Source organism: Macaca mulatta, chromosome 2 (genome assembly GCF_049350105.2).
Source record: "Macaca mulatta isolate MMU2019108-1 chromosome 2, T2T-MMU8v2.0, whole genome shotgun sequence".
NCBI lineage: Eukaryota > Metazoa > Chordata > Mammalia > Primates > Cercopithecidae > Macaca > Macaca mulatta.
In genome coordinates, this window is record NC_133407.1 from 120,028,948 (window position 1) to 120,043,981 (window position 15,034).

Consider the following 15,034-nt stretch of genomic DNA (forward strand, 5'->3'; position numbering starts at 1 on the left):
TTGCACCAAGTGATGCCCCTGTCTTCACTTGAACCTTTTGCAAAACAGATGATTCAACCCTGTACCTTCCTTGAAGGCAAGAACTATGTCTTCTTCATCTTCATATCTCAGCACTATTTTACACTTGCAATTAAAAGGCAACTCAGTGTAGAGCAGTTTAAAGCATGGGCTCTGAAGAGTCCAAATTCCAGTTTCTCCACTTACTTAGGTTAAGATCTTGCAAGCAGATGCTCTAAGTGCCTATCAATGTCCCTCTGGCCTGAACATTTTAGAGTGCCCCAAAGGCACTGCCAATATCAGAATCTCTGCCTGAGAGCATCTTTTAAACCTGGATAAGCTAGTCTTCCCTTGCAGGGTGTAGAAGTCCCAGAGTTAACCACCCTTAAAAAAATCTGACAGATATTTATATACCAGTGTTCACAACAGCATTATTCATGATAGCTAAAAGGTGAAAACAACCGAAATGTCCACTGACGTTGAATGCATAAAGAAAATGAAGCATATACATAAAATGGAATATTATTCATCCTTAAAAAAGAAATGAGGAGGCCAAGGTGGGTGGATCATCTGAGGGCAGGAGTTCAAGACCAGCATGGCTAACATGGCAAAACCTCAACTTTACTAAAAAAATACAAAAATTAGCCAGGCATGTTGGCGTGTACCTGTAGTCCTAGCTACTTGGGAGACTGAGGCATGCAGATCACTTGAACCCAGGAGGCAGAGGTTGCAGTGAGCCAAGATTGTGCCACTGCACTCCCACTTGGGCAACAGAGCGAGACTCTGTCTCAAAAAAAAAAAAAAAAAAAAAGGAAATGAAATTCTGATACATGCTATAACATGAATTTGGAAAACATTATGCTAAGTGAAATAAACCAGCCACAAAAGCACAAATATTGGCTGATATCATTTATATGAGGTACCTAGAATAGTCAAATTCATAGAGACAGAAAGTATAATGGTGGTTTCCAGGGGCTGGGGGAATGTGGAGTTATTGTTTAATTAGTACAAAGTTTCAGTATGGGATGATGAGAAAGCTCTGGAGATTGATGGTGGTGATGGCTGCACAACATTGCAAATATACTTAGTACCACCAAACTGTGCACTTTAAAATGGTTACGATAGTAAATTTTATGTTATGTATATTTTACCACAATAAAATAATAAAAATAAATAAATTTTTAAAAAAGGAAAGAAGAGCCGGGCGCGGTGGCTCAAGCCTGTAATCCCAGCACTTTGGGAGGCGGAGACGGCCAGATCACGAGGTCAGGAGATCGAGACCATACTGGCTAACACAGTGAAACCCCGTCTCTACTAAAAAAAAAATACAAAAAACTAGCCGGGCGAGGTGGCGGGTGCCTGTAGTCCCAGCTACTCGGGAGGCTGAGGCAGGAGAATGGCGTAAACCCGGGAGGCGGAGCTTGCAGTGAGCTGAGATCCGGCCACTGCACTCCAGACAGAACGAGACTCCGTATAAAAAAAAAAAAAAAAAAAAAAAGGAAAGAATAAAAAACAACTGACATGAGCTAGTGGTGAGACATCCCTACTCTCTTAGACTTTGTGTAAAAATACCCTAAGGCAGGTGTTGTGCACTATCTCTACCATTTCCTTATGGGATTAAACACCAGCTGCCATTGCACAACTCGCTTAACAATGCCCCATCTATTGGCTGCCTTCATTTCCCTGTCTCGCACCCTCATTCACTCACTAGTGACCCCTGTATGTCCCAAGTAATTACTTGTCTCAGGGTCTGCTTCTGTGGGAAACTCAACTAAGACACGGAGGCAAGTTTCTTAATTTCTCTAAATATTACTTTCCTCATCAATAAAAATAATACTTAGATCATGAAGTTATTGTGAAGATTAAACGAGATAATTCTTAAAAGTGCTTAGCACAGTGCCTGACTCACAGTAGATACTTAATATGAGCTTCTTGAATTTCTGGTCTAACAATTATCCACCTTTTTTATAGAAGATAAACTACGTCTCTCAGTTTCAGGAAGAGATTAAAAAATCTAAGAGCCAATTCTTTCCATCTTCTGTGTGAATAACATCTCTCATGACTTAGCACTCATCATTTAACCAACTACAAGAGGTATTCGAAAGAACTGGAATTCTGTATCCAACTCCATCTTTTGCCTAGAGGTGGGCTGAGCCCACAAAAGAAGTTAGATAAGCTCCCCAGATAGCAAGCAGACCCACCCAGGACAGACAGATAACCACCATTCCCTCCTGACCTCAGGAATTAGAGGGCTGTGGGGTCAATTATACACTAACTTTAATCTGGTAAATTTTATCCGTATCCCTTTCTCTCTTTGGCTACAAATGTACCCTCCTAAGGTTTATGGCAAAGACTAGGATTCATTTAGTCTTTTTCTAGTTCCACAGTACATCATTTTAACAAATGAAACCATGCGATCATGAAATTCTCATTGAGGTAAATCCTTTGCCAAATGTCATTTTATTTTGCTTTGATTTCTTGTTACTTGCTTGCCAAAATACACAGAGATTTTATCATAATAATCACCTATTCTGACTAGCAAACCAAAGGATTAGGTTACATACTCTGGTGGACTCATCAATAAGACTGATGAGAAATCCAATTTCTGTCCCTTGCTTTTGTAGAAAATGCCTTTCTGAATATGTACTTTTTAAAAAGCTGAACAAACAAAACTTACCTTGAATTACATGTTAAAAAGGGAAACTGTTCCCAAAAACAAATAAATGATAAAATCCCAAATTCCATCTTGCTCTTTAATATAATCCCTAAAGCTTTTTTCCAACATTTCATACATACATAGCCTTTAACTTCACTCACAACTATAAATAGTTGGCCAACTTAAGTTCAAAGCATCTGACTAAAGCTAACCACTAGCCATATTGGGCATGCCTAATGGTTTCACTGTTTGGCTCAATTACATCATGAGCTAAATACTTATCCCTATATTATTGCCTACATTTTTCCATTTTCCACTTATAAATTAATGACAAAATTCAAGAAATATTCAGGTGATTGCACAAATTCTGTTGTGCAAATATGGTGATGCTGATGAACTAAAACTACTTGTTGGCAAGTAAGGTCATGATACAGTAGCTCAGAATGGTGGTTCATAAGCTACAGCACAGAAGATTAATGTATGAAAGGCAATTTAACAGTGTTACTGTATAATGTGCAAGAGTGTAAATCATACCAAAGTAAAGTCAGAGGCAGCCACTATACACGGGGCATTGAATAGTGTTCTGGCCCATAACTCCCAATCTTGTACATTTCAAGGAATAATGAAACTATTTCCATTCATGAACTTTCTCAGACCACTTTCAGAAGCTGTACACTATGAATTACTCCAAGTATTCCCCTCGATTAATCTAACGCAGTCAGTTTCATTCTGCCCATTAACTACAAAGATTTTAAAACACAACGTATACTCTCTGTGCTCTGCTTAAAATTTGCTGAAATGAACTTTGTCCTTCGTGATATTTGGAAAGAGTCTCAAAACCAACAAGTGGTGTGGAGTCCCACTGCAAATTTTTACCAGAAGATATTTTTCCTCACTGGGAAAATGATCTTTCAAAATTATTAAGGCTGCATAAATTGTGTTTGGTCAATGAGTCAGAATGGACATTGCTAGGAGTCCCAAAGCCATAATAATCAATCTTTCTATTGTTCTCCAGGTCATCTTGCCACCCTCACTTCCCAATAGCAAGCCCCATACTCCCACAAGCATCAAAAGTAGGTAATTATTGCCATGACAGTGAAATAAAAGGAGAATAAAGAGCAGTCAGAGTCTTTGATCATATCCGTCCCCTACTTGAAATCTCTTGAAGGTTTAAGCTTGAGTCCCAACTCTTCAATGGCTCACAGGGTCTCATGCCCTGTCACGCTCTCTGGCTCCTCTTACCATCCGTCATCCTGAGCCAAGCTAAACTCCAGCTCTGCAGTTCTATCTACCTTTACCTCTATGAACCCTGAATCTCACATTCTCTTGCTTACCTTTGGACCTAGTGCATGCTATTCCCCCTGTTATTTGTACCTTCAAATCCTCCCTCCTCTGGCTAATTCCATTTACCCTTCAGTGACACTTTAGGTGCTACTTTCTTCAGGAAGCCTTCCTTCATTCTTCATTCATGACTCTCCTAAGTCTTCCGTGACAGCCTGGATGTTCCCCCAGAGAGCATCCATTATTGCCTGCTTACTTTTTGGTGCTCCTCTAGATACTACAATCCCTGAGCTTCCCCACAAAATTACCTGCTCTCTTAACGGTCCCCCCAACACATACACACCCCATTCCCAGAAGAAGACTGGCACAAAGCAAGCATACACTCATATGATGAATACATAACAGAATGGCTTAATTCTTTGTTACTAATGTCTATTATGAAAGAACACCAGCCATTCCTGTTTTCCAGGTTAAAATAACTAATAAAATGATAATTACTTAGTTGAACCTCTGCATGAAGAAACTTGTAAAAATATATATATAATAGGTCTAGAAGAGTGCCTTTGAAGCAAATTGGACTAGATGATAGAGAAACAGAGATCCCAAATAAGGAGAAAGCTAGTGGCAAAGCCAGAAAGGGAACTTAGGGCTTGTGACCCCAGGTCAGTGCTATGTCTCTGTATCCAAAAGAATCTGCTCTGAAGTTATTCTAAGCAACTATTCATGTTGTGAATTCAAGGTGGCCCATGAATGCATTCAAAGCCCATGTATAAAAAGAGAGTTATTTCTCAGCTTTCACAAAAAAGGTGAAGAATTCCCCTTGCGTGCCTCCACTAACTGCTCCACACTCACAAGCCTGATGAACAGCAGCCACCAAGACCCAGGTGCTTTTGTATCCACTCAGCATCAAACAGGACCTATTTTCAACGAGCCCATACAAATGCCACGCTGTTATCCCACTCACTACCCAACCTCCTGCTTCCTGTCAGCGAGAGGCTTCAGGAACAATACGAATAAAGGGTCAAAATGCAAAACAAAGAAGGGGGAGGAAGGAACGTTACAGCCTTAGAAGGGAAGGAAAAACACACATCACCAGAAGGAAAGAAAAGACATCAAAAATCCTCTCCTAAGACGTGAATGTAGAAAAAAGAGTCAACAATCCTGCTCCTCTCGGAACCTGCCCCTTGAATCACGGCCGCTCCTTGACGTGATGACAGCTGAAGCCAGCTGGCAAAACGGAGCATGGCTAATCTGCCTCAAGCCAGGCACAAGAAAGACATCTTGGTAGGAATTTGATGTCCACCAGTATCACTGAGAAAATAACCAGTGATCATGGGACCACCCTAAACTCACATCTTGCAGAGTTGCTCAACTCTCACTGCCAGAGCAGCTCCCAGACCCCAAACCCACCTTCAATCACCTCAGGCCCATAGAGGATGAACTCCCAGCCTGACCACACCCATCTTATTATAGAGAAATTTGCCACATAAGAACTGGTAACCACAGTGCACAACTAGGTTCAATTTCTTGTATGAAACCCCACTCTTTCTTACTGTAATTAGTCATACCATTTAGCAGAAATATTTCATGGTTTGCATAAGGATCTGAGCTTATTCTTAAAGAACAGTCACATTGCTCAATTCCCATTCAAGCTCTAGTCTTCTGACCCACTAAGAAGTTGCCTTGAATTAATAGTTTGCTCCTAATGCATTTAGGGTAAATGCACTTTGCTGCCTGCAACTCATTCATGCCCTGAAATAACAGAATGACAACTACCTTTAGGGGTGGAAAGTATTAAGACAGGAAAAGAGAGCTAATGCTATCAGACCACACACACACATACATACACACACACACACTCACACAGGATAATCAAGTAAGCAAAAAAGACTGAAAAATAAACCATAGCAAAACTAAGTTGCTGGTATAAGGTATCTATGAACATTGTGGCTGGCCTTTGGTTTTCAGGTGTATCTCAGAGATGCCCTTCCAACTTTTCATCCAGTGGGGCAATAATCTCACCATTGACTTCCAGGAAAAAATAATCACTTAGTTCCTTCCTGAAAGTTCTTCCTGTCTTTATTTATTTTCTTCTCTTCTTCCATGCACACACGCTGTCTCTCTCTTTTTAATTTTGTTGAGTGCCGATTAGGTGCCAGCAACTAGATGTTTCTGGGATCTGACCAAGTGAACTCTGCTTGGCAGAGTCAACATGAGTTCAAGAACAGAGGAAGTGCAACTTCAAAGCAACAAATCTGGAAGATGTAAGTGGAGAAGGAATGCCCAAGAGGTTAACAGCAGAACTTGAGGCACGCCCTGGGAATTGGCCAGCCAACTGCTGAAGAAATTAGGCTGGAGTAGCAGATGAACTGGCCCAAGAGAGGTGTAACCAATTATATGAACAATTAAGTCAGTGAGATAGTGGCCTTGGACTTCCCCAGCTGAAAGAATGAGCAGAAAATCACAAAGAAGGCTCGGCCCTGGCCGTGAAAGTGAGACAGCTTAGAGTTCCTGGTGCTTTTGGCATTGACACTTGTAAGGCTTGGTGATTGTTTCTGATGCAATTGTGGGGCCACTCACTGTTTCTACTTTCTCTAGTGATAATTTAGCAGCCTTGAGAGTAAGGCAGAGGTGGATTCAAATTCTGGCTCTGCCACAGCATTAACTCTGAGCAAGCTTTTCTATTCCTTCAATCATTGAACAAATACTTATAGAACATCTTGGCACCAGGGATACAGCAAAAGGCAAAGCTCCTGCCTTCATGGAACTTATCAAACTCTTTGAGTCTCAGTTTCCTCACCTATAAAATGGGATAATACGTTTACCGGTATAGGTAATATGAAATGAGCAATATAAAGCACCTAGCACAGTGCCTACCACATAGTAAATGCTCAATAAGTGGTGCTCTTCATATAACAGAGCAAATGTATCCATCACTTCCAACTGGAGTATTAGCTCCAGGTAGTAAGGAACTATCTGTGGTTCATCTCTGTACCCCCAGTGCCTATCACAAAGTAGATACCCAATAAATACTTCATAAGTTAATCACTACTTAATTAATAACAGCCATTGTTATGGTAACTGATAGTCATTATTCCTTTCTAAGCCACATAGATTCTATACTTAAAAAAGCAACGTGGCAGCCGGGTGTGGTGGCTCACGCCTGTAATCCCAGCACTTTAGGGGGCCGAGGCGGGCGGATCATGAGGTCAGGAGATCAAGACCATCCTGGCTAACACGGTGAAACCCTGTCTCTACTAAAAATACAAAAAAAAAAAAAAACAACAAAAAAGCAACATGGCATAAAGGCTTTTTTTTTTTTTTTTTTTAAGAACAGTAAGGTGCACTATACAATATGTCTTCAGGCACTTTTTAAACATGAAAACGAATGTTATTGAGCATAAAGATTTCAATTCAAAGAATCTATTTGAACAGGACAGTAGATGTAGGTGCCAGCCCACTGCTTTCCTAACTACAAAGTAAGGACAAGCTGGCCAGGCTTCAGGTTAGTCCAGAAGGCACCCAAAAAGTAAGTTACATAAAGTTTAGCAGATATGCTCAAAGATGACGTATCAGTAAACATAAGCAGAAAAGTGCTGCAGAAACCAAAAATCACAAAATCTTCATCGTTTAAAACAACCAAAGTTTACTTCTTGGTCTATATGTCCAACTCCAGTTGACTGGAAGCTGTGTTCATTTAGTGACTGAAAGGCCCAGGCAGATGGAGGGCTCCATCTCAACACACATTTCCATAATCATTGCAGTAGAAGAGAGCACTGGGTGCTCTCACACTGGAAATCAAATGTTCTAGCATGGAAGTGATGCAAGCCACTTACAACATATGCCTGGAAGGAAAGAAAAAGTGGCTATGGGGAACATTAACAGTCTCTACCACAGATGATATCAAGACACAACCTGTGGAATAACAAAGGGATTTGTTAAAGATGATGCACAAATAAAACATCTGAACAGCTATAAGATTCACATAATCCTGGACCAGGAAGGGTGTGTAGGTATCATTTTAGAGCAGTGGCCTCAATGTAAAGATAACTCTTGCAACATAAATCTGGACCCTAAATTTCCAGAACAGCTCTGCTTTCTATAAATATACTGAGGGTCCAGATAAATTTTTATTTAGGAAACAAAAAGTTTTAACAGCTGAAAAACATTTGAAAACTATGAATGTAAACCAAATCCTTTATTTTACAGATTTAAAAAGTAAAGAGAAGAAAAAAAGGAGACACAGACAGTTAAAGTAACCCCAATCTACCGCGCAAGGAAGGTCTAGAATGTTTAGCAGAAATAAGTCCATGGACAGAATCTAATGTACCACTGCAGCACCTTCTGACCTTACCCTTCACCTCTGCTACCTTTAACTGGCACAGTGAGCCAGACCCAGACCAAAGTCATGTAATACAAGGTCATCAAGGGCTCAATAAATGGTATTGACAATGAGTAGAAGACCCCACCCCACAGCATTAAATAGTGATTCATATCCCATTAGCAATTCTCTATATTACTCATTCCCTACTTCTGGGCAAATGTGAAGCCATCGGTAGAAGTGAATACTAGTCTTCAGGAGACTTTCATTTTGTTCTCAGGTTAACAGGAACTATGATTTGGGTTCACTCAATTCCATTATCTTCTCATGTCCCCAGCTCTGTTTCATGCCCAGTTTTCCCTCCACCTCCACTCGCACTAAAGCATGTATGTCATGCACTCAAGCCTCAGTGGACTCCCAACCTCTGGTCTCTGTCTTTTTCAATGGCTTTATACTCACTAGCCCATGAAATCAAACTCAGATATTTCAATCAGGAATCCAGGTGCCTCCTCAGTCTTACTCCAGCCTAATTTTCCAATATTATCTCCACTACAGTACTTATCCTGCCCAGCCAGAGGCAAGATGATGATCCTGAAAGTCAAAATGACATTGTTTTGAACCCATAACGCTTCCACTTACTGGTTGGGCAAGTCCTTAACCCCTCTAAGTTTTAATGTTCTCACCTGCAAAATAGGTGATAGCATCTACTTTGAGGGTTTTCTTGAGAAGGTATGTATTAGTGAGGAGTATGTGGCCACAAGTAATAAGTAGTGGCTTACAAGTAAAGAACTTTTTTGTTTCATGCAATAAGAAGTACAGGGGAAGGCACTCTGGGCTGGTACTATGAATGAACAATGTCACTAAGACCAAGATCCTTCCAGACTCCAGCTTTGCCATTTGTAAGACATGATTTTGGCTAGGCACAGTGGCTCACACCTGTAATCCCAGCACTTTGGGAGGCCAAGGCAGGGAGATCACTTGAGCTCAGGAGTTCAAGACCAGCCTGAGCAACACGGGGAAACCTCATCTTTACAAAAGTATACAAAAATCAGCCAGGCATGGTAGTGCACACCCGTAGTTCCAGCTACTACGAAGACTGAGGTAGGAGAATCACTTGAGCCAGGGAAATCAAGGCTGCGTGAGCTGAGATCCGTGCCACTGCACTCCAGGCTCGGTGACAGAGTGAGGCCCTGTCTCAAAAGCAAACAAACAAAATAAAAACCATGACTTTATCTTCATTGTTGTAGTTGGCTGCTACCCCTCCAGGCATTGCACCGATGATCTCAGCAGCAAGAAGCTAAAAGCTGAAAAGTTCTTGGAGTATAACAACCAGGTGTGTCCCACTCACCACATTTTCAGGAAAGCCTCCACCCAACAACTTCCACTTATGTCATTATCAGACTCAACTCTCATGGCCACTGTAAGTCCAAGGGAGTCTTGGGAAGGTGAGGTGGGCTTATTTCTATCTTAGACAAAATTGGGTTTCTTCTAGTTAGAAAGGAGAAGATGAATGTTGGGTAGGCAACCAGCAATGCCTACCCAATATTAAATATCTTATGGAAAGTGCTAAGCACAGTGCCTAACACATAGTTAACTGCCCGATAGAAGTTAAGCTATAAATACTACTGTTATAATTATTATTGTTGTTGTTATTCACCTTTCTTACTCTCTGGCCAAGTGGAATAACTCAATATCCATGTGTGCCCCTACGTTTTTATAGCATCCCTTGCTCTATCTGCATCTCCAACTCTCCCTGCTTTAAGGTCCAGGAAAATGCCATTGCATCCAAGAAGTCCTTCCTTACACTTATTCCTAATGATAAGTTTCATGGTGGCAGGACCCACATCAGATAAAAACTGTGTTCACCAAAGTTTTTAGAGACTGAACATTGTCTCTTGGAACACAGTAGGTTCTAATAAATAATGCCTTAATAATTTAAGTAATTCATATGTATACACCAACCTGCTTTACAGCCAGCCCTCTAAAATCAAACACAGTATATTCCTGAAATGCAGAAGTTAAGCACCAGGTTTATATGTCACACAGCCAGCAATGGGAGTAAGGGGATGAAAATTGCATTCCCCAAGACAAAGAAAAAATTAGAAAAGCCTCTCACCATAATTTTTACATGCTGTTGGAATCTGGATCATAGTTCATCAGATATTCGCTCCCTTACTGTGAACAGAGTCTACTTTTACACACAAGTTTTGTCCAAAATAGTGCTTTGTCCAAAATAGGTTATTAGTGAAAGTGACATTTGCTCATGCAGTTTGCCTCTTGGCTCCAGTGATCTGCCAGGAGAAGAGTATGCCCCAAGTAGCTGCCATCCCTTCAGCCTGGGCCCCAGGACACATGTGGAGCAGACTGGAACCCAACCCACAGCCTCTGCACAGCCACCCCAAGGAGCCCAACCTATACCAGCCAAATCACAGTCAACCTGAAGACCCATGAGTGTGAAAATAAATACCTGTTGCTGTAATTCGGAGTTTTGTTACACTGCCAAAGCTGACTAATATATCTTATCATTTGATATATGTTAGCATGTCTTATATCTTCATTCGCTTTGTTCCTTTTCTTCACATAAAAAGAACAGGCTAAAGAATCTCCATGTTTTGTACATCCAGTGATTTCTACCTTTGGATCAACTATTTTAAATTTATGAGACCCACATTACCATGAATATTGGTGCTTTTCTGTGTTTTCCATTCATCCTATGTTTCTAAACTAAGAAAATCACAATAAAATATAAAGGAATAGTGTAAACATTGCTGAAACAGAAACTGTTGGCTGGCAAGTAGGTGCCCCATGGACCAGCCAAAATGTTAACTGGTTAGCAGATTTTAAAAAAAAAAAAAAAAAAAAGGGCTAGAGGATGTCCTAGTAAAACAAGCAAATGCAGATTGTACAAAAGTCAACCTAACCAAAGTCAAAGACTCTTTAGGTAAATTTGTGGACTCCAACATCATTCACCTTATTTTTCAGGATACCTGTTTTGGCAAACCTTCACCACTGAGTTTCACCAACGGGAAGAGACTGATAAGGCTTACATCTTGTAGCTTTTCCAACATATTAAAAACAAGAGAGCTGGTCACACCTGTAATGCCAGCACTTTGGGAGGCCAAGGCAGGAGGATCACCTGAGGTCAGGAGTTCGAGACCAGCCTGGCCAACATGGTGAAACCCCGTCTCTACTAAAAATACAAAAATTAGAGAGGCATGGTGGCAGGCACCTGTAATCCCAGCTACTTGGGAGGCTGAGGCAGGAGAATCACTTGAACCCAGGAGGCGGAGATTGCAGTGAGCCAAGATCGCGCCACTACACTTCAGCCTATGTGACAGGAGCAAGACTCCATTTCAAAAAACAATAAAAAATAAAATAAGAGGGTCATGCTATTACAAAAGAATAATTTTAAATATCATTATAGCTAATCACTAATAGAAAACGGTCTCTGTAAATAACAAAGAAAATAAAACCCTAATCCCTTGGTGGGGAGACAATTGAATGATGTTAGGAGCATTTATTCAACCAAGATCTATTTAAAACTCCAATTGGAAATTTAAGGTGTCAAGAAAAATGGAAGAGTGTGAATTTTGTTTTGTTTTACCTTCTTTTAAGTCATCATCATTAAGTTTGGAACTAAATTTCTATCGAGTCAAAATTTTTATCATATGTTATATTTTTTATATTTTATTATGTTTCTACTGGAAATATATAATAAACAAAGTTACTAAATTTGCCTATTGACCCACGCCACAGCCTTAAAATGGAAAGGCAAAACAGGCTGATAAAAGGACTGTCAGAATCACAGTGGACTCTTAAGAGGGTTAGCTCTACGTATGCTGGGAGAACCTACACTTCAGACTGGACACATGCAGACTACACAACCCAAATTTGAAGTCAAGGCCATGGCCAAGGTCATGGGCTCTGGGTAAGACAAACCTGGGCTCAGGTTCTTGCTTTCATACTAAACTGTGGCAAGATACTTAATTCCTTCTACTTACTCATCTATAATTTGGGCATAAGAATAGTACCTACTTCACAGGGGCTCCACAAGGTTTAAAAAAGATAATGCATATAAAGTACTTAACAAAGTGCTTGCCTATGCAATAATAACGATGATGATAGTAATAGTAATAATACTGCTTTGACAACCCCGACTTCTACATGAAAACCATTCTAATCAGTATATTCTGGCTCACAGAATATACTGTTTATGAAATGCTTAATTCACAGCATTATGTTCACATCCAGGTACAGCTTCTATAAAGTGACAGCTCTTTGGATCAATCAGTAATTTTTTAAATGAATTCAGGGAGAAGGGTGTTGAAAAATCAGCCTTTCACTAGTAGTGAGTTGAGAAGGATCTGATCCTTCACCCATGATTCACCCACCGGTGAAAGTCTTGCTGGTGAAAATCATGACACCATCACCTTCCACATCCCTCCCTGCCAAAACTGTAAAAGTATTTTATTAAAGCACAGAAGCAAAGAGACAAGATGGCTTACAGGAGAAAAAGGCAAACTCTACTACTCCCCAGAAAGAAAATGACTTGACCCCACCACCACCAAACTGACATTCTGCAAAAGAGAACAAGGCAGCCCTCACTTCCAGAAGTTAACTGTCAGAACTAAAAGAATCCCTTCTATTCATGTGACTCCCCATAAAGAACGTTTGCCGGCTTCAAAAATATCTTATAAATCCATCCAGTAGAGCCAAGACCCAAGTACTGTATACTGAGAAACAATGTGACTTTACAAGGACAAGAGTGACCATAGGAGACAAAGTGCCACACCCTTTTCCGGATAGCTCAACGGCACATGGTGTCTCTTATAAAGACTGCAATTCTGGAGAAATAGGTGGGCAATTCTAACACCCCCTCCCCCAATTCCTTCTTTACACAGATTCATTTTCATTTTTAAGCCAACGGCCTTGGCATCCGCAACTACAACAACTAATAATCAGTGGGGTGGTGGGTAAGGGATGGGGAGGACAAGGAAACACGGGTCAAATATACTTGCTTCTAAAAGTCCATTTTCAAAGAGTTTTCTTCCCGCTTGTCTGCCTCTCACAGCTGGATCCCCATACCAGGTGGAAACCAATGGTTAAGTAAAACCACTGATTTAAAGAGCCAACCAGGAAACTAACCATGACAAGTGGGAGCTGCCCTCCTCTCCCGAGCATTGATTGGTTCTTTGGGTTCCACTGGTCCCCATTCTACCCACGTAAGTGGCAGGTGTGGCTGTCAATCACAGAGGGAACTGACAATTCACCGCTCCGGGAGTAAATTGCCTTTCATCCAGCAAAGGCAGGTAGCCGCCTAAAATCGATCGACTCCTAAAAGAGCGGACCCTCCCTCTCCGGCAAGAACAGAGACCCTTAAGTACAAAATAAATAAGGCAGGGCCGAACGGAGAGTTTACGAGCGCTATTTTATTACCCCAACCAAAGCAGCTCTTAATCTTCACTGTCCTAAGATGATCTTTCAAAGGCTCGTATGGTATTTTTTTAAATTAGGTACACCTTCGTAAGTATCCCTTTTTTGTATAATTAGGAGATGGGGAGGAGGAGAGAAGGAATGCCGTTCAGTTCAATTTCACATCGTATTCCTTTTCATACACCATCCCCTAGCCCTCCCCATAAATCGGCTTCATTTTCCCTGACACGGGTTTTTTTTTTAAAAAACACACGCTCCCCTCGGAGCCCACCCAGGCAGCCAGCCACCCCACCCCCTGGGCTGGGGCTCCACCTTTCTCCACTTTGTTCTGCTTGGGGTTGCTCAAGACCCCCGCCCCAGCTAATACCCCACCCCTCGAGGCAAGAGGGGACGCCAGGCAGAAAAGGGGGATCTGAGAGAAGAAAGGCGATGGCAGTGAGGGTGGCTGCCGGAGAGGGACTGCGGGAGGTGGCCCGGGCCGCCGGGGCTAGCGAGCGGCGCCCGCGCGCCGGAGGAAACCGTGCACTTGTTCCAATCCGGGGGTTTAGACATCAAGGCAAATCCTCCCTTAGGCCGCCCCATCCCTTCCCCCGCCCGAGAAAGCCCCGGAGGAGGCGGATGGTTCACCCCTAGGCTCCCCACGATAACGCATTGCAGCTCCCCACAAGCGAGGGGGACCCGGCACGAGGGATGCCCGGGCACGGGTACCCTGAGGGAGCTGGGCACCAGGCGGCCCCGACCCCAGCGTCGGCGTCTCACCTTTCGGATGCTCGCCCCGGGGCCGTCCCACATGGATTTTTACAACCTCTCGTCGCCTTGGCCCCGGGCGGCCGGGAGGAACAGGAGCCGGCGCCGGAGCCGGAGACCGAGCGAGCAGGAGCGGGAGGCGGAGGAATAGGAGGAGAAGCGGGGCGGGGAACCGGGAGGGAGGAAAGAAGGGAAGGAGGAGGACACCGCTCGGAGGGCCGAGGCCAGGCGCGGGGCCGGGCGGGGCCGGCGGCCGAGGGGGCGGCACCCGCCGCAGTCCCGAGACGCGCGCTCGCGCGGCGCTGCCAGGCGCTGCGCTCGGCGGGGCCCCCACCCGGCCGGCCCGCACGCTCGCCCGCTCGCGGAGGCCCTGACTCACATTCCCAGCATTCCCGAGGAGCCGCTAGGGGGGCCGGGGCTGGGGCCCGGGCGCCTCCGCTGGGGGCAGCAGAAAGCGCACGGCATGGGCAGGGGTCTTCGCGGCGCCTCCTCCCGGCAGGCCGCGGCGCGAAGCACCTGGCCCCCATCTTCTGTCCCCGACGCCCCTTCCCGGGTACCCCCCTCCAAAAGCTGCCAGGCACTCCCGGAACTTGTCATGT

The 15,034-nt window shown here is 43.1% G+C and overlaps 1 protein-coding gene across 1 annotated transcript in view; it reads right to left on the minus strand.

The window, feature by feature from the left end:
- The window catches only part of ERC2 (ELKS/RAB6-interacting/CAST family member 2), a 975,448-nt gene extending 960,781 nt beyond the window's left edge, over nucleotides 1-14,667 (minus strand). Inside the window, exon 1 of the mRNA XM_077993178.1 lies at nucleotides 14,448-14,667. The gene's annotated coding sequence lies outside the window, so the exon portion shown is untranslated. The remainder of the gene's footprint in view (nucleotides 1-14,447) is intronic.
- Nucleotides 14,668-15,034: the final 367 nt, after the last annotated feature.